General features: G+C 41.0%; 1 protein-coding gene across 15 annotated transcripts in view; it reads right to left on the reverse strand.

Annotated features, from left to right (window-relative positions):
• Positions 1-23,637, reverse strand: part of LOC128257708 (RNA-binding protein Musashi homolog Rbp6) — a 178,595-nt gene that overhangs the window by 71,995 nt on the left and 82,963 nt on the right. The window contains exon 1 of one of the 15 annotated variants that reach the window (XM_052988851.1): positions 8,420-8,555. The exons of the other annotated variants lie outside the window; for them this stretch is intronic. The gene's annotated coding sequence lies outside the window, so the exon portion shown is untranslated. Of the gene's footprint in view, positions 1-8,419; positions 8,556-23,637 lie in introns of those variants that run through there. 15 annotated transcript variants of the gene reach the window in all.

Consider the following 23,637-nt stretch of genomic DNA (forward strand, 5'->3'; position numbering starts at 1 on the left):
GGGCCAGGCAGGCGGAGGAGCCGGAGAACCGAAATCATAATTTAATTTAACGTATTTTTCGTTGCCAAAAGACAAGACGCGAATTACACACAAAGTCACATCCACCGGCGAGAGCGACAAAAACAACAGATGGCAGGATGGCGGATTTGGAACGGGAACGGGAATGGGTATAAATTGGAAAGGCAGATTCGGATCCAGAGTCACAATCAGCGGCAGGAACAGAAGCCGGAGTGGAAGTCCTGCTGCCAGACAGACTAAAAGCAGCGGAAATAACACGCTCCGCAGCGCCGTTTAAAAGTGTAAAAGCCGTCAAGAAAAAAGGAAAAAAATAGGAACGGCAGCTGAGAGAAACAGTCGCGAGTTTTTCCATGGTATGAGTCACTTTGGTAATAGAATCGCAGCGCGTTTTGCCTGGATTTTAATTTTAGTAATGGAAGACAATGGCAGACGACGAAGATGTGCAGAGACAAATAAGCTTAGCCAGCAATGCAGCAAGACGAGGCGAGTGAAGAAGTCGAGGCGGAGGGCACTAGCAAGATTTTGCCAGATTTATTGCGCCACGTTGCAGTTTGAAGTTGTAGGGAAACATAAATCTGTTGGAGCGCACTGGGCAAATTTACACATGATTGTTATTATTTAATGCTGTTATTGTAGCTGCTGCTGCTGCTGCCGCTGCTGCTGTCATGTGGTTTTTTAAACGATTTTTATTAGTGGAAAGGAAAGGCGGAAAGCGGAAATAACAGCCACGCGCCGTAAAGTAGACAACACATTTTCCACACACCCGCTTTCCCCGCTTTTTCCGCTTTCTCCACACGTTGCACGACATGCAATAAATGCATTTTGCATGGTGTGCACGTAAATGACCGCCGACGATTTAAATTGTTACGCTGTGGCCGGCCGAGCGTTGTCTGCCATCAAAATGCATTACGTATACGCAGTAAAAATAACGTATACGTCCGCGTGTGTGTGCTCGCCGCACGAGGGAGTGACTGCATTTTATGCGTGCCGCGCATTATCATTTAACATTTCCGGTTCTGTTCGGTTCGGTTCACATGTTCTTTGGGGTGGCTGTAACAATCGGCTAAATAGTTTATTGTGTGCGCGAGTTTGGACTGATGGCTGGGGGCCACCGATTGATTGGCAATTGAAATGCACGGCGAGCGTTTGACCGGGAGTAAATAATGGTGAATTATGCAATTATACCGAACATCAGGGATTAAATAGGTAATTGTTTCTTTGTGCCAGTTTTTTGAAATCTCTGCCTGCCATTTGGCCATTCCATTTCCCCTTCAATTTCGCATTGCCTGAAATTTGGTTAAATATTTACTCTACCTTCGTTACCTTGTGGCGTTTTTCATTACTTGTCGGAAAAATTTGCAGTCGTTCTGCTCTGTCAACTAATCATACAGAAAGCATTTCCCATTTCCCACCCAAGACCCTGAAACCCGAAAACCTACAGTTGACCTAGCTGCTTGGATACAATAATTTTGTAAATTATTGCGCATACGCCGCGTGTGTTTGCCAACGCAAAATAAAAACGCAAGTCCCTGCAAGCTTTTAAGCATATTTTCCTTCTTTGGGTTTCGCCAAGGTTCATCCCGAGCTTGAGTCAAGCCTCAGCTCATTTCCAGCTCAAATAGGCGTAAGTAAATTTGAAAGACAAACAAACAGGGGGGTTGGACAAGAAAAACAGAGACCTGCTGTTGACGATGCCAGCAGCAGGTGAATGACTGGAGTGGGCACGAGAACAGGTGGACAGGTGCCCGGCCAGCCCCGTAGGAAAGAAGTCTGGCCTGTGTCGCTCATCAGGGGCAGTTCCCAAGCTCCCCAGTTTCCGAGCTCCGAAGCCAAGTCAAGCCAAACAGCTCCGGGCACCAGAGAAAGACAGAGAAAAATGAATAGCAGAGGAGCCTCTGGTCCGGGGCAATATTCATTCCGGTGGCAAACAAACACGCAGCAGCAACAATGGCCAAAACAGCAACAGCACACAGGAAGAAAAAACATAGGCCTAAAATAAAGACTATTTAAGGAACTGAGGGACATTTAAATCTCATGAAATAGTATACCATTTTGTTGTAAGAACTACAGCTAATATTTAATGTGTAATCTATTAAATCTTTTTTGTAAATCAGACATATTTAATAACCAGGCAATTTATTGTAATTAAAAAAAATTTTTTTGGTTAGGTAACTGCTATTTATAAATTAATTTATTTTATATTCTTAAAAAAAATTAATCTTTTAAAGACGTGGAGCTATAAGTAGTTGTTAAGATATTGTACACGTTTAAATGACCCTTTAGTTGGTTTAAATATAAATACAAAAACTAAGAGAGAGGATAAAGGTATTTTCTGTCTGAGAAAACTTTTTTCTATTTAACTTTAGAAAAAGAAATAGAAAAGTCCAATCTTGGTGGACTGTTATGCAACGAATGACTGGTTTTATTCTGAGAAATTCTTATTTTTTTTGCTCACTGCAGTGGACAACAACAAGCTGAGTAACGCCTCGGACGCTGCCATTTGTGGCACGCCCCCGCCCCCCTTAAGTTAGTTGATGAACTTCGTGTTCAAGTTGTAGCACAAGAGTTGACGCCTCGCAGCCAAAAACTGCGACGGCTGCTGTTGATGGCCTCGCAACTGGATGAAAATAGGGGCGGAGGGGTGGGGTGGAAAACGGGAGGAAAAGCGGGGGAAAAGCCGCCGCCAGCTGTAACACTGATAGCAATTCCAAGAGACAACAACGGGCGCCGAGGAAACTCCTGAGCAGCTCTTTGCTTTTCGTGAGTTTTTGTTTTTCTTTCAGTTTATTTTACTTTCGTGTGCCGTGGCGTCGGCATCTTCACTTTGGTTTGATTTTATTATGTTTTTCTTTGGGACCGCACTGGCCCCCATTTTCCGACCCGCTGTTCTCGCCCCCTGCCCCCTGCCGCCTGCCGCCTTTCCCTTGGCCACATGATGCCAAGAGTTTTCTTTGGTTATATTTGACTTGGCCCTGGTGACCTTTCGAGAGGTTGGGCAGGTTGGAAAACAGCAGAGGCGGCAGCATCCCGGGCCCCGTTACAATATCAAGTTAATTGTTTGAAATAAGTGTTGGCCCGCCCACCGCTTTTCCACCCCCCCTTTCCACTTTCCACTTTCCTTTCAGTCAGCCCTGTTTGCTCTATCTTGTTGCTGATGTTGCGGTTTCTTTTGTACCGCTTTTGGAAACTACCCACATTTATAGTGTTGTGGTCGAAGCTTTTCCTTTTTCCTCAGCTGGTTGTCAACGCCAGCCGCAGCCCCAAGTTTTCCCTGTTTCCCCACACCCACCCCATTTGGCCCCCTGTTTTTCCACCCTTCTTGCCTCTTTTTTGAACTTTTTCGTATTCGCATCTCTTTGGCTTATTTTACTTTGACTGACTCTCGCCACGGAGTCTCAATGTTTGGAGTGCACTTTACCCGGCCAACTTGAAATGAATCTAATAACTTGGACCACACGCACACACACAAGACACATACACTGATAGAACGCAAAAACAATGCCCTGCATTTTTTTTGGGAAAAAAAGCTTGTTGAAAAGCGGATTTTGTTTTGCAAGTTGCTCGAGTGCTTCGGCGGTTTCTTTTCCACTCCACACTTTCCGCACTTTCCGCATTGTTCGCTGGCAATTCAAATATTTTACTTGGGGAATTTGCCGATCCCAAGCCGAAGCAGTTATAAGTTTGCAGCCTGCCAATGTTAACAGCTCTATTAGTTCAATTTATTTGTCTGCCAGGGCGAAAAGGGAAAACAACAACATTTTCCGAGGGAAGCGGGAAGTGACTCAAAAAGCGCCTGTGACATTGCTAAAAGACAAAAGTGGGCGAAGCGCAGGAATTCAGCTTGATTGTGTTTGCAATTTCATAAAATAACAATTCGCCAGCGCCTTGGCATCTTTTATCCTTGTTATTGGCGCCCTGATTGCCGCCGGCGGTTGTCGCTTTTCCTGGCTTTCCCCTGGCTTACCCCTGGCTTTCCCTGGCTTTTCCGCACGATCCGAGTGGCATGGAATGCGTTCGTAAATAGCTGGCAAGGTGTGGGACCGGCATGTGACGCCCCCATCGCCAATCTCGGGACCCCAATCCGATGGTGGGAAGTGGGAACTCAGGTCGGCCGCTCCCGGGGCATGCCAAATTCAATTCACACAAAATACCCGTAATTCAACACCCCACGGATGGAGATGAATGCCACTCCACTGACTGATTGCTTTTGCCTCCAAAACAAACTCCCCCAGGGCGCATTGAAATGAGTTAAACCAAAGGCTGCCGCTCAAGTTTTCCTCGTTCTCCACGACTTTTGCCCGCTTTTTCACCGCCTTCACCGATTTTCCCGAGTCTGAGATTTCAGCATCAACAGCAGCAGCAGCAGCGACATCTCAAGCGACTCGTTGACATATTTGTATTGTATTCAATCGATGAATTTCTGCAGCTTCTTCGCCGCATGGCCCATAAGGGAAAATGACTTATTTTGCTTACGCACACATTGAACAAGTCCTCAAGCAGCAGCTTGCCATCCTGCCGTCCTGGCATCCAAGTATCCTGCCATCCTGGCATCCTGCGACAGGGTTGATTGCTTTCCCGCTCTCCCTTTCTTTTGGTCTCTGCCCCTCTCTTTTCAGCATACACAGAAAAAATCCCTGCTATTAAAACATTTTTTTCTCTAACGATAACTTATGATCCAACTTTGAATTGGCTTAAATTTCAATGTACGTTTTGGTGTTCCTTGTTTTTTTGTTGTACGACTTATTATTATTTACAATATCACTAGATCTATAAAAGTTTAAATAATATCAAAGGTTATTCTTTTTTTACCGATTTTCGGAATAATTGAATAGTAGTTTTTCAAAATGAACAGTTAGTTTTCTGAACATCTCATATACAAGTTATTTATGTAAGAGTTAATTAATATATATGATTGATTGGATAACTCAGCCTTTCGTAAAAAAATAACATTTAGAATGTGTCAATAAAACTATATTTCAAAAAGGTAAAATTTGTTCGTATACAAGCTAAATCCTTCCTAGAAATTACAAATTCACCTTAATTAATATATATGATTGATTGGATAACTCAGCCTTTCGTAAAAAAATAACATTTAGAATGTGTCAATAAAACTATATTTCAAAAAGGTAAAATTTGTTCGTATACAAGCTAAATCCTTCCTAGAAATTACAAATTCACCTTTTCGAATGAATGTTAAACTTTAATATCAAGCTGAAATATATATTTTGTTGTTGTGTATGCATTGACATTCGTCTTGTTTTGGCTCCTGCTCCGTTTTCCAGCGGCAAAGTTTGCGCTACACATTTTTTACTTGGCTGACTGTCGACATTCGCGTTGATATTAAAATTTTAATAAACCCCTGCACGTTGACTGGGGGAATCTTCAGCTGGTCCTCCTTTTTTGGGCTGCTCCTGCTCCTGCTCGGTTGCTTCCCCCGGCTTTCCGCGTTTTCCGCGCTTTTCCCAGCTTGTTGCACTTGACGGAAACGCGTCAGTTGGGCGCGCTCACATTTCCCCCGCATTTTTCGCCCATGAGTTCCCAATTGGTTTGGCACAACGCACATTTTCATGCGGCGTCGAATCGAGAAACGAGTAACGCGAAACGAGAACGCCATAATGCTGGAATTGCCATATATACACGCTTGTACACTCGGGTCCCAGTTGGCTGACAGCAATGATTTCTTTTGCCTCCACGTGAAACATGTTGATAAATCAAATCCCAGCCCAGTCAATGCCAATGCCAATTTGGTTGACAATTGCCATTTTCGGTTTTCCCGCATGAATGGCAGCTAATTGCTGAGGGGTGTGGAGGGTTTTGGGGTTTTGGGGGGCCATTTTTCCATTTTGGAAAACTATACAGCAGGCTGCAACTTTAAGCCCTTTTCAAAAACCGACTGGACTGGCTTCCATGTCAGGCAAAAGCCAGACATTTGTAATCCATGTAGCTGTCTCCGGAATTGGCTTTGCGGCATCCGACGATCCACAGAAAGGCTGGCTGAAGCCCTAAGCGCGTTGCCCGGAATGAAATCAAATAAAATAGTTAGTAAATAATAAAACAGTCGAGCACTGGATTCCGGTTTTGCGAGGATTTTCGAGTGGAATAGGGACGTTTAATGCCCGCTTAGGCTGCCGCTTTCCGCTTGCCGCTTTTCGCTTTTCGCTTTTATGGCCAACGGCAATAGACGAAAATTTTATTATAGAAAACGTCTTTGGGCTTCTGGCTTTGAGCCCGAGGCAGTCAACAAACCATTAAACTCAAGTGTTTACCACAAGCCCAAGTCACTAGACACAAATCTAAAATGGCAGTTAGACAACTCGAGCGATATGGGACAGAGGCTAATGTGGTTACGAGGATGGGCTTGGAGCTCCTAGGTGAGCAGTCCTGCCAAGTCCTCGATCCTGTGGCTAAGTGCTTCGAGCTGAGCAATTTGGGCGCTTGATGGCAAATTTATTGGCGAGCTGATGAGAGGTGAACTTGGCCTAGACTGGGCTTGAAAGAATTTCTGAAGTGCAGTAGTTCATTGAAACTCATCATAAGAAAGTTGGATCTTGAGGCCCCGAAAAAATTTTTATTTAAAAAAAAATATTAATTGAAGACCACCATGATTTTTCATTTTGATTCAGAAACAGTATTAAAATCAGAAAATAAATATTAGACGAAATAAAAAAAGGTTTTCCTTCTAAAAATTGAGAAATAGATTTCTTATTTCTAAGCCTTATAAATTGTAATAATATTTTACCACTTGAATGACAAGAATAACCAAATCCAATTAAGTTTTTCTTTATTTAAATTAACATTTTGTTATTTAAAATGTGATAAATTTTTTATATATATTGTATAAAAAACTTTTTATGTCTTTATTAAAAAGTATTCCATAAATATACTTCAGGGTAGTCATCACTTCCTCTTTTTTCCGGCCAAATGAAGCCATTCTCCTATTGAAACATTCATCAACAAAAAGTTGATGGCAGCACGGACTCCTCATCAGAACTTCTAACCAAGTTGAAACCGCACTATAAATATATTTCAACTTATTTATGACCACTTTTCGATGAGGGTTTATTCGCGTTTACAGCCGGGTTATAAAATTTATGAGCCCGCGGGTCAGAGGTCGAGGATCGGAGCAAGGAGACACGCGAATTCCGATGCCGCGTTTATTTTCCTGGTGCGTAATTATTTTTATGACATTTTTCCCTGCAGAGGTGTGGGTTAGAAAGCCGGGCCGGAGCTAAGGACTGTAAGGACTATGGGCTATAAGGCCGCGGTCCTTTTGTCCAGCGACCGTGTTGAAGTGTTGGCGTTTGCCAAACAAATTAAAAGCAAATTATAACGAAGCAACGAAAATGAAACGAAACGAAACGATATTATCAGGCAGCGAGGACACAAACTAAATTTTAGAGTCCTGCCGGAGGACGTGGAGGATTCCCCCGCCCACTGATGATGGTCGTTGGAATTTTAATTTCTGTGTTGTGCTTTTCACTCGGGCAATGCCACTTAAAGCGATTTACTTGCAAATCTTAGTAATGGATGGCAGGCAAGGTGAGAAACGTGCCCGAGGACCAGAAGTCCTGCGGAGGGTGCGAAACGTGCCTGACGTTGGACATAAATTAATTTATTGCGTGCGCGCCTGGCCAGAAAAAACAAAAAAAAAAAAAGAAGTGAAAAAATGGGAAAAGCGTTAAGAACAAAAACTGAAGAAGGAAGGAAAACAAAAACAAACGGCGCGATTCGTTGAATTGTTTGAGCTGCCAGCATAAAAATAATTCATTGCATACTTTTTTGTTGGGACGAGACCCAAAACTTTCATTAAATAGCATTAATAATTAAGAGATGAGGGCAGCAATTAGGGGGTATTTAGATATTTAGGGTCTCGCAATGAGCTGCGTTATTGCCTTGCGTTAAATATTATATATATCGTTTAATAAATATATTCAAATGATTAAGGTAAATGAAAGTAAAAGTCATTTGTTTCAAGAATGACGTTCTCAGTTCATGATTAGAGGAGTTTAAGAATTTGTTGGACTTTGCTTACAAAATTATCGAAAGTTAATATTTGATAAAAATGTATAAATAGCAAGATATTTTTTGGTATATTTTTTTAAAATTACAAAATATCAGGAGGCTTTTAGACATCATTTTAGTTTTAAAATCATTTATAAAGGTGTCTAAAAGTATGCAGTAAAATATATAATTTCGTCTTTCGGAATGAATAATTTGAACTTCCGGACTTTAAATAGATTGTTGCATACTTTTGGACGCCCTTATAAAAGATATCAAGGCCTAAGTGGTTTTTGTAGCATTCGCTTATAATTCAAGCTCAAGAACCTTTTTGGAAAACTCTTTTATTTCATTTATTTTTGAATTTATATTTATATTATATTTAGATTTTTGAGAGACTTACAACGAGCTTCTTTGTTGGAATTGTGGCGGCTGCTGTCGTCGACAGCGGCGTAAACGTCGACTGCGGCGGCGGCGGCGGCGCTGCGACGGCGGTCACGGGCGGACTAATCGCTTTAATTGTCGCCTGCGGAAGCGGCGGCTGCTGAAATAACTCCGCTGGCTGCTTCACGTAGAACAGATTTACTCCAAAGTGTGAAATCTTGATGGGTTTTATAGCAACACCTTCGACAGGAAATGGGTGTGTGTGGGCCGACTTAACTGCGTCGGCTCGATGGGCTAAGATCGGCTGGCTGGCTGATCCTGGCTATATTTACTGGCTGCTTATCTCTGGGTCGCTGTGTAGCTGTCTGCTGTAGCGGATTTTCCCTGTTTCGTAGGTTCTTTCACAACTTTTTGAGAAGCTCTAGTTTCGGTTTCGATTTCGGTTTTTGTTTTGTCAGTATTTCTTAATATTTGGGTGGTTAATCTTTTTTAAACACTACTAAAGCTCAACGTTAGACAGCGCGACAAATGTCCTGCTACTGTTTCGGTTTTATGTTTTGGGGATTGTTGTTGATTGCACTTGAACGCGTTGGTTGCTAAAAACACACGGTGACAAAAATCTGAGTTCGCGATTGCCGCTTCGTATGGTTTAAGTTTTCAAAAGCGGTTGGATTTTTTTTGAGATTACTTTCGTGGATTAATTACTTGGCTCGATGACTCGATTTCGATTTTCCTTGGCTGTCGGCTGTTGGCTGTTGTGTTTGTAGATTTGTAGGTTTCACACTAGGCTACTTGCACGGTTTTAATTTGCTGAGGAACAGAACGCAACGACTGCTGGACTCGCTTGTCTGATAACGACTGAAGGACTCTCGCGAATTGCGTAGGATTTTTAGCAACAGCCGAGCGCAGCGGGATTCTCCTTAACGTCGCTGCCGGCGTCGCAGTCGCAGTCGTTGATGTTGCTGTTGCTGTTGTCGTTGCTATTGCCTTACCGCCGTTTTCCTTTCCTTTCAGTCGGCGGGCGGCCGGCGCAGAAGCATTACAACAGCGGAAATGGCTAACAGAGAGAGCGAGCAGGACAATGGGCCGGGGAGAGCGAGCGAGCGAGAGCGAGAGCGCAGGATGCACCCCCACACGGGCTGGAGCTCTGTTAACTGCCGGCCAGGGTTGCCAAGTTTGTAATTATGTCTTGCTAGGATAATAGGCAGCAGGTGTAGAATCCTTACAAGTTTTACAGAAAGTAATCAGCCCCAAAATAGGAAATATATAAACAGACAGAAGTAAAAAAAAACAGTAGACTCTACCAAGTTAAACTTAAGCGTTCAAATACTTTGTGGCAGATTTTTTTAAAATCGTAAAATAACTTTGGCGGGGGTGCAAGAGAAATCACTTAGGTTACCACTTATAAATCGCTTACAATGGGGTTTAAGAATATGCAACAATATATATTGGCTCCGAGAATTCAATGAATTTTTTTCGAAAAACGTCGATCAACTTTACTATGCTTAACTTTTTAAATAGTTTTGTATCTTTTGACTTAAAATCAGTTTAACGATTGTATATATACAGTATGCTTTTAAGCATTATCTTTGACATTTTTGTTTACATGCAAATGCAACACATTACAAGTTTGTAGGCCTCAACATTTACTTTCCCCGTTTCCCAAAACTTTTACCGACAATGTTGCAATCGAAAACAAACAAGCAACAACAATTTGACATTCACCAAACATTCACTTTCAGCAGCAGGAGAAATGTGTTAACAGTGCGAGAGAGAGTGGCGAACTCTCTCATTGCAACTACAGCTGAGAGCCAGGATAACGAGAGGGCTTTCTCTCGAGAGCGTGAGAGAAATGGAGCTGAACAGAGAGAGAATTTGGTGCTTCACGCGCGTCATTGTTGCACCTTTATGTTTGTTTTCGTGGGTGGCCCGCACTCTCAGAAGAGCGGGAGAAGAGAGAAGAAAGGACGAGGGAAAGGACCAAGGAACAGGGAGCATGGCGCCGTAAAGAGGGAGCAAAAGGGATGGGGCGCCGTTGGCGCAAACAAACAACAATAGCGATTCGAGTCGGCAGAATGTCCATGTAACCTCTGCAGAGGGTGTCGCTGATGTCCCGATGATGATGATTATGACGAATAAGGATAATGCCGATGTAGTCAGGAGAGCCTTAATCCTTTGTCCCAGGAATATAGTTGCGATTAAATATTATATGCATTTACAGTATGATTGTATACCTTAAACTAGGTAAAGCCAAGCTGTATAATTCTGAAATATGCTGCATTAAACACATCATTTTTAAATGATCATGTTGTAAGTTGTAAGAAATAAAAACAAAAAGAGTATACCATAAGATTTTTTTAAGCAAACTTAAAATAAATTATAATTTAAATAAATGATGTTATCTAAAAATTAAATTAAATTAAACTAAGCATGTATTTAAAATTTTAAAACATAATTTGAAATTTCCAGCTTAGAAATAAAGATCAAATTTTAATTATCAATACAATTAATTTAAAAAGCTAACTACACATTATCAATAATTGTATTATTCCATTATTTCCCATCACTGAAACTATCTGTGTATCACTGTTATTTGAATCGTATTCAAGGTAACGAACTTCAAAGAACTCTTCATCTCTTAAAAGCCAGCTCATTACAATCTTCATCATAAGTATCTTTCTGGGCCGTATCTTCATCATCGATATCTGTATCTGTACCTGCATCATCATCAACATCATAATTGTTGTTCGTCGTGTGTCTCGTGCGTTGGTGAAAGTGTCAACTTGACATTGCCTGGAGTGCACGCGCCACCGCTCTCTCTCTCTCTTTCTCTCTCACACACAGACACGCACACATGCACACGCAAGTTTACTCTCCAACGCTCACACACACACACACACACGCACACACACACAGTGACAGCTACATCCTTACAATCCGCTTGCGTCAAATATTTCGTTGGCCCCGGGGCAATTGTTGTTGCTCGCAGCTGGGAATTTTGCTCCAAAGGACTCGCTTCCGCTTGCTCCCTCTCTGCCTCTTCTTTGCACTCTCTCTGCTCTTCGCGCAGGCGCAGTGAAATCATTTCCCCTGGCTCCAAGGAAAAGCGACAGCGCAGTCGGCGGCGACAGAGGCTGCTGCCATGGCAGCTTTATCAGTGCCATGAAATGTTGTTCCCGGAAAATAACCCAAAGGAAATGCTGCACACACACACACTCACACCCACGCAGGAGCTCACATATGTGTGTGTTTGCAACCAGCAGCAGCAGCAATAACTGTGTACATGTAAATCCTGGTTTGTTTCATTTGCCGATTTGGAGCACCGCCCTCTCATCCGATCTCCCCGCGCCGAAAAGCCCGCCGGCACTAACTTTATACGCTTGATGATGATAATAATGTTGCCCCTTGCCAGCCGCACTGAGGAAAAATATTACCCCAATGGGTAATCACTCAATATAACATTTGTACTCTTATAAATCTAATTAATTAGTTTTATTCCTGGTTTTTTTGTATATCAGCGAATGAGCTTTCACTAAATTAAACAATTCTGCTCGCGGTTTAATGAGTTGTGGAACTCCATTTAACATTTATAATTTATTTCAATTTTAAGAAATATCTATTTCTATAGAAAAGCAAATTCCACGAAACCCATAATTTGAAATGACTTCATTACGCAACTTAATGAATTTTAACTTTGTTATTTAAAGTTTATCTTTTTTTTTGTTATATGGTGACTTAAGTCACTTTTCTCAAGTGCTTTACGATTAACAATGAAACTGTATTTTAGCATATTTTATAAAATGTTGAACCTTATATGTGATACATGATTTGAGAGTTTAGTTATGGTTTTAGTAAGCGGTCCCAAGATGTTTAAAGTCAAAAATTGGCGACACTTTTAAATGCCTTCTTTTAGATTTTTCTCTGTGCATCAAACGAAGCAAACCCAAGCCAACTCAACCCAATCCCGATCCCAATAGCAAGCCCAAACCCAAGCCCATGCCCATGCCCATGCCAATCCAATCCAATTGCACGGCCACACCAGACATCGTCTATGGAAATTCGCATGCCGATTTTCGAGCGATTGCAATTGATTTGTAATGTATTTCATTGTTGTGTGTGTGTGTGTGTGTGTGTGAGTGTGTGAGTGTGCGACGGTATAAAATTTGTATTGATTATTTCTATTGCCTTTGTTCGCCGCTCGTCGCTTTGTTCGCCACCTAATGATAGCTGTGGGGGCATTAAAAATGTCATACACAATAGTTTTGTTTGCAACTAACCGAAAGCGTATAAAGCCGGACTTAAAGAACAGGAAGTGGACCAAGTGGCAGGTGCATGGCCAGGGATAAATTGTAAACTTGGCCGCATAACCCCGCCTGGACACGCAGCAAAAATGAGAGCAAAGGGGCGGCCATCGGCAGGGGAATTGGCATGTGTACAAGTCAATTATGGGTCAAAATCCACACAGGAGTTGAGGCGAATCGAATCGGGCTGAGCTGAGCTGAGTGGCAAACACTTGAAGATGACGCCAATGCCAATGGCGATGCCGGTCCCAAAGCTTTTCCTTGGTTTTCCTATCTCTCCTTGGATTTCCTATTCCACCGCTTCAACTTTGGATTCGGCTTTTCAGCGCAGTCGAACAGTTATTTTTATGAGTTTTTGGCTGCGCTCCTATTTATGCTCCGTTTGGGGACAATGCTGGGGTACATAGGGTGTTTAGGAACTTACACTTTTTGCTAATTCCAGAATCTAGAGGCAATTAGAGCAACAAAGTCAGAAATCTTTTAGATCTTTCTTATATCCCACACTTGGTAAACAAGTTTCATTTGTGTAAAGTGAGTTTTATCTAAAAAATTTGTTGGTTCAAAGCATACTGTTAGCTAATACTGTCTATATTTTTTATAAATTTATTAAGAATAACTTGGCTTAATAGCTAATAAGTAGTGGCTTGTTTATTAATGGTATTTGCTTTTGAAATTATATTTAAGCTTTCGATAATCGTCACTCTATTATTATATTTTTAAAAATAAGTATTCTAGGCAATAAAACATTTATTTAATTTTTTGATTTATGGATCTTCTTTCTAACTGGTTAAGTAGTTAAACTTCCTTGTTTTCTTTTGATATTAATAGGAAATTCCGTATCATATTTACGTGTTTCAACTTGTTTCCCTCACTTACTTTTCCCTCACATGATTTGAACCTCTTTATGGTTATTGATATTGACAGGAATGGTGCTACCGGGTATCAGGCAGTCGTAGAAATCAAGAAAATATAATACAATTCTTAATTTCGGTTTTTTGCTTGATATCGCAGCTAGATGTGTGCGAGATGAAAGAAGACGAGTGAAGGACGGGCAGTTCTTAGCCGAGTGGTCGGAGTAAGCTGAGGCGGCAGCCATTGGCCATTGGCCATTGCAAATGAAACATGTTTGGCTTTATCGCATTTATTGACGACTCCGCTGGGACGCTTTGCCTGCCTTTTTCCACAGCCACCGAAGCCAGATCAAACAATGCCACATGGGAGGCGCTAAGGGGGCGGACATCTGGGCGGGGGGTCCGCCTCAAATTGCGCTATCGAGCAGCTCCAAACAGACTTATAAAAACATTATTTTATGTGCAAGTGTGTGGGGCAGAGTTAAGCGGTGTCGGGCGAACTCAAATCACTTAGAAAAGCAGTCATAGATAAACAGGAGGGAATGATGAACGCGAAGGGAATCAATATGTTAACGCGAAATTTTCAAGCAATATTGATTTAAAAATTGCTTGTCCCATGAAGTTATAAAGTTTTTTAAACGTTAAGAGCTAAGAGAAAATCTTGAATACAATATATAAGGTCGAATATACATAAATATGATATTCCTGGATAAATTGATTTCAGAAATTTCTGCAATTCAAATTAGTGTAACTTTAAAAAGCGTTGTGAAAATAATTTATATTGACTGTATTGAAGTAATTTTTCAATACTAAATATCCCTGCTTTGTAGCTTAAGCTTTAATTTGTACTTTTCAATATTGTTTCTTTTGGATACTTTAAAAACGAAACTTATTATAAGAACTTTTGCAACAAAGTAACTATTCAAATGTACACTAAATGACTATTATTTGTTGATGCAGTTAAATTAAATTATTTCTTTTTCAAAAATATTAAAAGTCAATTTAAGGTAATTTCACCCGAATAATCAAATTTCGTTATTGTACCATTTTATTGGCAGTGGTTGCTCTAGTTTCGGAATTTCGAATGCAGTCCTTAACAGATTATAAATAAGTTATGCTCAAGCTACCGGGAAATCCTGCCTGGATGTCCGGTCACATTTAAGCATTCTACTTGTTAAGAGCTTACGCCGCGCACTTGGCTTTAAACCCCGCCAACAAATGCCACTTCATTCGCTTGATATTTGTGGCCAGCACACACACACACACACACACACAGCAAAAATAGCAAAATCACACACATCCTTTTACCATCAATTCTCTAAGCAAAAAACAAACACACGCACAAAAATAAAAATAGGAGGATAGAGCAGGAGATGCCGCAACACGCAAAGCTCTTTTCACTACAAAACGGAAGTACATGGAACCAGGAACAGCCGAAAAGGAGGAAAAGCGGGGGAAAAGTCGGCGGAAAAAGCAGGCCAGCACACACAGCACCACCACAAGCTTAGAGAAAAATACTGTGGCAGAAAAACTACTCACCATCGCAGAGGGAGGTGTGCGAAACCGGGGAGCACGAGATATTCATTCTATCGTAAAATAGGTGAGCCATGCGAATGTGTGGAAAAAACAAGCGCCAACGCTCTGGTCAACGGATAACAAAACATAAATAATAACGACAGCAGAGTCAGCCAAGGATGCTGGGGAGAAGGAGAATATATCCCATATATGTGCGGGTATCTGGTGTGATTTGCCCAAGGCCAGTGGCACCTTCTGGTCCTCAAGCAGATCGCCGTAGATCACCAGAAAAGCATATTCAGCAGATTTATTTTGCCCTAATAATTAATTAATTGCTTTCGATTAAGATTTGCAATCTTTATGGCTCATGTAAGAATCAATAATCCAAATATTCCTGTTTGTGTTTCTTTCTAAAATATGTTATGTATAGTTTAATTATAAATTTATGGACTAATAAAGACTAAAATTTCTGAAAAAGGTCAACGAATATTTGTTCGTAAGAAATTAAATGTGAAGTCATGTCACCCATGTGTTCATGTCTATTCACTATTTCACTATTCCTTTCTTCTTATTGCTTTCATACTTTTTAAGCAGTGACAACAGTTATATATAAATGTAGGTCATCTTCACAAGTGGAATATGTTAAAAACTGTATTTAAGACATATATGAACACATATTAATGAAAGTATTTTTCATAATATATATGATAATATTTAGCCAAATAATGTTTTTCACAATTTTAAAAAGATATTCAAGAGCTTTTCCGAGAAGTTAAAGCAAAAGGTCATGAAATGCAAACCGCTTGAAAATGGGTTATACCGCATATATCGCTTTAATTCATCAGCAAAAATATTCCTCGTTCCGGTGTCCGTTCAATTGAAATGGAAAACGCTTTCGACTCGGTCCGGCTTGGCTTCCTGGAATATCCTTAATCGCCATGTCCTATCGGTTTCCTGTGAGCCAGAACAAAAACAACCGAAAACCCGACCGGACAAGGGCCAAAAAACGGGAGGAGAGCATAAGGATAAGGATAAATCCCAACTGGTGGGGGAATAATGTGAATGTGAGCGCGCATATAACTCATTTATTCATTTACTATATGTGAGACCAGTAAAAGTTGTGGGCAAGCAGCACAGCGAAGAAAACAACATTTTGCGAGAATTTATAAATACGAGAAATATGAGAGCTTTAAAAGAGAAACCAGCTCCGAAATTCTGGGCACCCCTCCTCGATAAATATATATAAAGGGAATTTGTGTGCTTGCGTGCATTGAGGCTTGCGTTTGATTTAATAGTTTATTAAGATACGCGCACCAAGTGCAGATTAGGGCAGGCGAATTTGCTTTGCGGTTCGTTCGCCACCACCCACAGGCCTCCCATTACCCGAAAGCATCCCAAAACTCTCCCAAAACCCACCCAAAACCACCCCTCGCACTATTACCCCACAGAAACCCTCCAAGACACTTAAATGCGACGACCACTGGATTTTGGCTGTGGTTTATGGGCTTGAGCTGGGGCATAAATAGATTTCGGGTTTCCCGCTTCCAAAGGCGTTGCAGGGAAAAATGTATTTCTGCTCTGGCAGTTAAGTAGACGACTAGTTTGCCTATGAAACTGTTGAATTCTATAGATTTCGCGCAAATAAAATCCGTTTGAGCTTGCATTCAATCAATGCATTTATCCTCCCGTTTAGTATTCACACCGGTATTCATTTGGTATTAAGGCAGTATTTATTTTCATATTTATCTCATTGCTTTTCCGCAATTACTGCTTTATTTTCATTGCCAATTTGTTGCGCCCACCGACACAGGCTCATTTAAAAGACTCATAAATTAATATTTTCACGCTTTAAATGCCACAACCGGCGTACAGGATGCAGGAATACATGTTATACACATTATGGGTTTGTATGTGTCTGCTCGCTAGACGATTAAAATGGCTGTTAATGACAAGTGAACGTTATAAATTACAGCAATGAAGGAATTTTTTGCCACCCTCCCGCGATGATGATGGCAATGGCGATGAGATGGTGATGATGATGATGATGCGGATGGTTGATGGGTTGTATCTGCCGAAGACACTGAAGTCTGCCTAATTATTTAAGATCAAGCGGCAGGGAAATGCCAATGCCAGCGCCAAACAATGAAAATTAAGGCCAGTGGCGTAGACAAAGTCGCAGGTCGGGTTCCGATCTAATGATGTTGTCTTGGCCTGTTCTCCGCATCGGTGTTATTAATGATGCCCTATATGAGGCTTTCGCACACAAGTTATTGCAAAGACAAACGTATACACACACCTTCTGTCGACTGCGGATGAGTTGGAGTTTTGGGAACGGTTGCTTTTAAATTACGTATACGCCATATTTTCTATCGGCTCTCTTAAGCTTGCTGCACTGGGAGAAAACTGGCAAAAGAATCAATTTTCTTGATAACAATTTCCTTTTTAACGGTTAGAACTTAAAAACAACGCATTCCATACTTTCTCAGCCATGTAAAAAGCATACATTTAGTTTGGCTTCAAATTTCATATTTTTCTGATATTTAAAATATTTAATTTTTGTTTTGACATTACACTTGCATATAACCCAGTAGGTTTTAATGTAACTAAAATTTAGCACTTATATAATCTCAATTAATTTGATTTAACTTTAAAAGCTTTTTAAACAAATACATAAAATATTAATATTTAAGATGCCTTTCTTAATAACCTAAAACATATTTTTTCTTTTCATGTTTTCCGGTGTAGTTATTCTGTCGTTCCATCGCTTGTCTTGCTTAGGCAGATGTCGGATGTGGTGGGTGGCCGAGGGGGTGGGGTGGTTAGTGGGCGGAGTGCAGTGAGCGATTGAACCAGAAAACAACAACAACGACGACAGCGGCAATAAGGATGGTGACGAGGACGCCAGCACACGGTGAAATCAATGTGTGTGATTTGCCAATTATGTGGGTTATACTGTCATCGTTTTAGGTGTGTGTGTGTCAGGGGGTGTGCATTAGAGGATCTGTGCGTGTGCGTTTGCGTGTGTGTGTGTGTGTGTGTATGCCTCGTCATTACCGCTGTTTCCATTTCCGGCAGACAGGCGAGGCTTCGATGTCAATTTCATAAGCAATTTACGCAGACAGCAAACGGGGGGACGAAGAGACACCGAGAGCCGAATCCCATTCGATTTGCCAACTGTTGAGGCTGAAATACTTTTCGTGGGGGAAATTGAGTGGCCCCCTAATTAACCAATTTTCTAGCCTCCATGTGAAAGGGAAAAGTTCACACGTTCCGAAGGACCCCACTGCTTTGTCCTAATTATTGTCCTGCCATAAACAACACAAAGGGACCAAAGGAGGGACAAAAGTAATGGCCACCATAATTCACAGTTACTTATTGTTTATCTGTTCGTTTGCCCCGGCTCAATGTGGGCCATAATTTAACTGCCTCGAATCTCTCGTCGCCTCCTCTTTCTTTAACGTTCGATTTAACGAACGATACCCATTGCAACTCCCAGGACTCTCTGTGATTTAAATGATGCGAATTAATTTGGAGCATTTTCAGCTCCCGTTCCCCCACGTTCTCTCATTGGCAACCTGTGCAACAATGGAAAGAGGATAAAGCGGCGGAGAGCAGGAAAAACAATTGCCGGGCTGGGGAGGGGGGAAAAACAAGGCCAAGGAAAATCTCAGTGCACATAACCGAAAGCCAAAATCGTGGCCATAACTATGTGCGGCTACCAGAGAAGGAAATGGCAAACAGACAAAAAACAAAAGCACAGCAAAAAGTGTATGCGAAAAACAAAAGGAAGCGCAGGATACAAAACAATGCAACTCGGGGCTTTTCGATGTGTGAAGTGCAGGGTGGGGGGGTTTCTCGCAGAGCCACAGCAGATTGCATAAAAAATAGTTGAAGAGCCGAACAGCAACAGCAGCAACAAGAGCCCACCACATTGGTGGGAAACATCTCTTTTGGGCGGTGTTACTGCCCCACGGCAAGTGGGTGGGTAAGGAGGGGGGCAGGAGTGGGTCTGGAGGGGTCGAAAGTTTAAACAACTATTTATTATAAAATACAGAAACTACAAAATACTCAAATGAAATAAACTTGATGATCTCGGTGGAGGTAAGGATGGTTTGATGACCTGTAAGGAAGCTTAATAAGCTAGCATATAATATTAAAAGCTCATATAATATTTCAATAAATTAATTTAAGCATTTAATACAAGTATAATGAATCATGTTATACATTAAGGTGATATGATTATCAAACCACCATTTTACTTTTCAAATTTGTAAGAAATTAATACCTTAAGGGTTAAACACTCTCCAACACAAAATCTATTTTTTCGATTTAAGCAATCTTTGTCCAGTAATTGATTTTTTTTATATTTACAAGCTAATACAGTTTTTTTTTTACAGGGTACTAAAAGTATTTAACTTCTCACACACAGAGGGATAAATTCAGGCGGACAACAGCTGAGCATGAAGGTAGCATCAGCTTTTTTGAGACAGCAGGAGGTCCGACCGAAAAGACCGAGCCCAATGAAACCAAAACGAGCGAAACGAGACCAAACCAGACCAAGACCCACCGATCCGATCCGACCAGAGCAGAACGGTACAGAATGGACCAGGAGGGACCAGACCAGAGCAGACCAGACCAGACCAGCCCATCCAATCCATCCAGCACAGATGAGAGAGTATGGAAAGGCGGGAAAAGCGATGCAGTGGAGCCGCCAGTTGCCGAGCCAAAGGAGCAACTTTTACGTGAAAATGTTCAAAATTTAATCAAATTAAAGTGAATGCGCCGCAGGCGAACATATTTCGCACGCTGAACGAAAGAGACGGGAACACGGTGAGTGAAAGAGAGCGACAGAGAGAGAGAGAGAGAGAGAGAGAGAGAGTGGGCGAGGGTGGCAGGATGTGCGACGAGGATAACAGGCTGGCAACTCGGCGCAAGTTTAATATGTAAATTGTTTTCACTCGGCTTTCGGTGCTTTCGACATTAAGTGGTTATCATAGCCATTTATGAGGCTGTTAAAAAGTATCTCATTAAACAAGAATGGCCGCCCGCTCAACTAGAACCGCATAGATAGACAGAGTATTGGAACGTTTTTTTTTTTTTCAAAACGCTCCCGAAATTCCAAATCCAGAATTTCGATGGTCGCAGCTGTTTTAGCGGTTTCCGCATTTGGCAAAAGGGGCTGAAAAACCCCGCTGAATTTTCGCCACACACACTCGCACGCGTGGGTACCGTGTACATAGATATTCTATCCGAATTCCGTTTACCTGTCAAACTTTTGCCATTTGTGGCCAACATATTTTGAAGTTGGCCCGCACACAGCATTCCTGCTAGCCACCCACCAACCCACTCTGATCCCCAAAATTTTACAGCCCCCTCACCCAAAAGCGCCACAACCTCAGCAATTTCCCAGAGACAGAGCCACGTTTATGCCTAAACTTTGTCAATTATTTGCGGATTTAACATTTGTAGCTGGTGCGGATTTTGATTTTTGATTCGAGTTTAAAAGGCAGCATTACAACAACAACAACAAAACCAAAAATTACCTCGACACACTTTAAGAAAACTTAGAGCAGGAGAATATGTACATGATTTCGAATGGAAATTGAATGGAAAATTGAAGACGAAAAACTGGCAATGAAGAAAATTAAAATTCATAGATATATTTCTGGAGAATATGTTGATTTTAGATTCCATGTTAGGAAGCAATTTGATTCGAGTAAATCCAGCAGAAGAAAATGGAAATGAGAATATGTAATTTGGCACAGGCACATTTAAACGCTAATTTAAGTTGTATGGAAAATTAAAGATGGAACATTGGCCTGACAATGTAAGGCATTTTTGTTGAGATTTAAAACTATAAGAAATACATTTTTTAAACGTTAACTGGAGAATTGGGAATCAGTATGCAGACTTTTCTGATTTTAAATGTGCAAGTGAGAACATTATTTGAACATATTTGTTATGTTTTAGTGTATATTAATTATCTTGTACAGGCTTTAAGTTTTCTTCTTGCTTTAAAACGGAAACATCAAAAACTATTTGAAAAAGTGTTATTAATATGTTTTTTAGACGCAAACTCTTGAATGACAGTTAACATGGCACTCAAAACAACAACCTGTTTCTTTTTCAATGTTTGGAGGCGATTTCCATTTATTGCATAGCCCAACTGACTTTTTCCGGCGTCATTAGCGCCATTTTTACAATCAATAATTTTTTGCTAATATTTATGCTTGTATTTATTTATTTACTCGTATTTATTTTTAGCGAACATTTGGAATATGCATATCAAATAGCTATCAATGACGTCCAAGGCCTGCCATTTGCAAATGCTGGAGTCTCGCAAAAATTATCAGCACAGACGTCAGCGGCACCTGTCGTGTCGTCTGCCACGCCCCCACAGAAATATCCACCGCCCTTTATATCAACCTATTGAATCTCCAGAACTCACCTTCAACTCTCCCCCGCCTGTCCGAAAGTTATAAAAAAGAAAGCAGACAACGAATACTGGCATAGAAAATCAAAAATAAAATACGAAAGAGACGGGTAGTTCCGGGGGTGAGAGAGGCCAATATATAGCCGGAGATGGAGAGAATGAGACATGGAGCAGATGATATTCTGTTGACGTTGATGGCAACACTTGCAATTTTGCAATTTGATTATTTTGGCAAAGGCTAAATAAATATGTATGCAAAGTGGGTGGTGATGGCTTTATTTTGTGGGTTGAGGTCATTCGGCACCTGGCGGCAACTGCAGCCATCTCCCTTGCACTCCAACTCGCCCCATCTCGCTTCCACACTCGTTTATTATGCGTAGCTCGGAGAAAGTTTGCAAAGTAATAACGCCGCAAAAGTTCAACTTCAATTGAAATAAATTAATTTCAACATTCGGACTGACAGCGCCAACTAACTGACAATTACACACACTGCGCGGTAGTGTGGGTGAACGAGCAAGCGAGATGGAGATACGAGTAAGAGGGAGGGAGAGGCTGAGGCTGAGGGACAGGGAGAGGCTGAGGGAGACAGACTCGCAGCGTGCCGCCCGTCGCATAAAATAGTTGAGTAACTTTACTTTTTTTCGGTTGGCTTTTCGACTCCTCCTGCTGCTATCTTTTGTTGTAAATGTAAAATAATAACGACAAAATTGCACTTTCAACTTTTTGACTTTTTCACATGCCATTGTCTGCAGCAGAAAGTTGAATTAATCGACCCGGTGGCCCCCTGCACTTTAACTCCCAGCCCCCTTTAGCTCCGCAAGCCCTCAAACTGCAGTCAGACGCATTCTTGCCACATAGTTTGGCTGCCTCGACGACTGTTCCATCTTGATTGATTACATATTTCACAAGTTATTGCACAGGGCGGCAAGCGGAACCGGAAGTGAGTGGGAATGAACCGGGTAGTGAAGGGGTGAGAAACACACGTATTTATTAGATTTATGGCTTGGCTTTCATCTCTGTTCTGTTCTGTTCTGCTCAGTTCAGTTCGGCTGGGTTATAATGGATTCTGCCAAGTGTATTCACACAACTTTTAATGTATTGGAAATTTCTCTGTCTCCCCATTTCAACATTTCTCCATTTCTCCGTTTCACCAGCTCTGTATGAAAAGCGCCAACATCGCATCCGTCGCACACCCGAAGGTACTAAAAAAGTAGAACTCATGTCGAAAGCGGTAAGCTGTGGCAATTGACTGAAACTGCCGGTTTAAATTAGAAAAGTTTGCACAATGTAAGTGTACAACTCCCCCACACATACACCCACACACACACTCTCTCACACAACCAGCACACACAGAAACACAGACCCACACATGAGCGGCACATTCGAGCGTGTTAATTTAATGGAAAAAACGATGCCAGGACACAGCGACTCCATTGATGGGCTCTCGAATGAAAGAGATGTCTGCGCCTGGTCAGGAATTTGTCACACAACGAGATCCCCGAGGAGGGGTCAGAAAGTATTATTCGCTTGGAAATATATTGGCCGAACAACTGTTTACGTCTAATTTACCTACAAGAATTTGTGGGCCATGGTAATTTACCAGCTGTAAAAATAGAGTTACAAACTTGCAGAATTCTTTTATTTTGAAATTGAATAATAAGTTATATGAACATCTAAGATTTTGTAACTTTCTGCAATAAAAATTTATTTGCTGTAAAGAATAATGTATTGTGTTAACGATTTGATTAATTTGTAAAATGTAGAAGCTACTGAGTACTGTAAATTAATCAATATTAATTTTTACTATCTGATTTTTCATAAGATCCTAATCCAAATGTAGTTGTCATTTGAGCAAACGATAAAAATATGTTTTTAATTATTGATTTAATTTTTTTTTTTTTTATTTACTAGAAGAAGATAAAAATCCTATTAAAGTTCAGTACTCTTTATATCACGTTTCAGATTATTTTACGTTAGCACCAGAGAATATTGTTCTAAAGAAACTTTATTGAATACCTGTATACATTTATTTTATGTGAAACGTATTTTCTCTGGTTATGTGGGTCCATTATTTGGTCCATAACTATGTGGTTCAAGATGATAAAATAACTTAATCCAAGCAACGCCAACCCCGAAA

The sequence above is a fragment of the Drosophila gunungcola genome (genome assembly GCF_025200985.1).
Source record: "Drosophila gunungcola strain Sukarami chromosome 3L unlocalized genomic scaffold, Dgunungcola_SK_2 000002F, whole genome shotgun sequence".
Classification (NCBI taxonomy): Eukaryota; Metazoa; Arthropoda; class Insecta; order Diptera; family Drosophilidae; genus Drosophila; species Drosophila gunungcola.